Source organism: Priapulus caudatus, unplaced genomic scaffold, assembly GCF_000485595.1.
Source record: "Priapulus caudatus unplaced genomic scaffold, Priapulus_caudatus-5.0.1 Scaffold693, whole genome shotgun sequence".
In the NCBI taxonomy this organism is placed as follows: domain Eukaryota; kingdom Metazoa; phylum Priapulida; class Priapulimorpha; order Priapulimorphida; family Priapulidae; genus Priapulus; species Priapulus caudatus.
Window position 1 is genome coordinate 165,246 of NW_014577754.1, and position 336 is coordinate 165,581.

The following is a 336-nucleotide window of genomic DNA, read 5'->3' on the forward strand; positions in this document are numbered from 1 at the left end:
ACTGTATATGACAAAAACAGTGATAACTGATATGACCATATAGTGATAACAGTGTTACAACACTACAGTGATAACTGTTTTGTCATATACAGTGATATCATATGACAAAACAGTTCAGTGTTGTCATATACAGTGATTTATCACTGTATATGACAACACTGATATCACTGTAGATAACAACACTGTTATCACTGTATATGACAACACTGATATCACTGTATATGACAAAACAGTTATCACTGTATATGACAACACTGTTATCACTGTATATATGACAACACTGATATCACTGTAGATAACAACACTGTTATCACTGTATATGACAACACTGATATC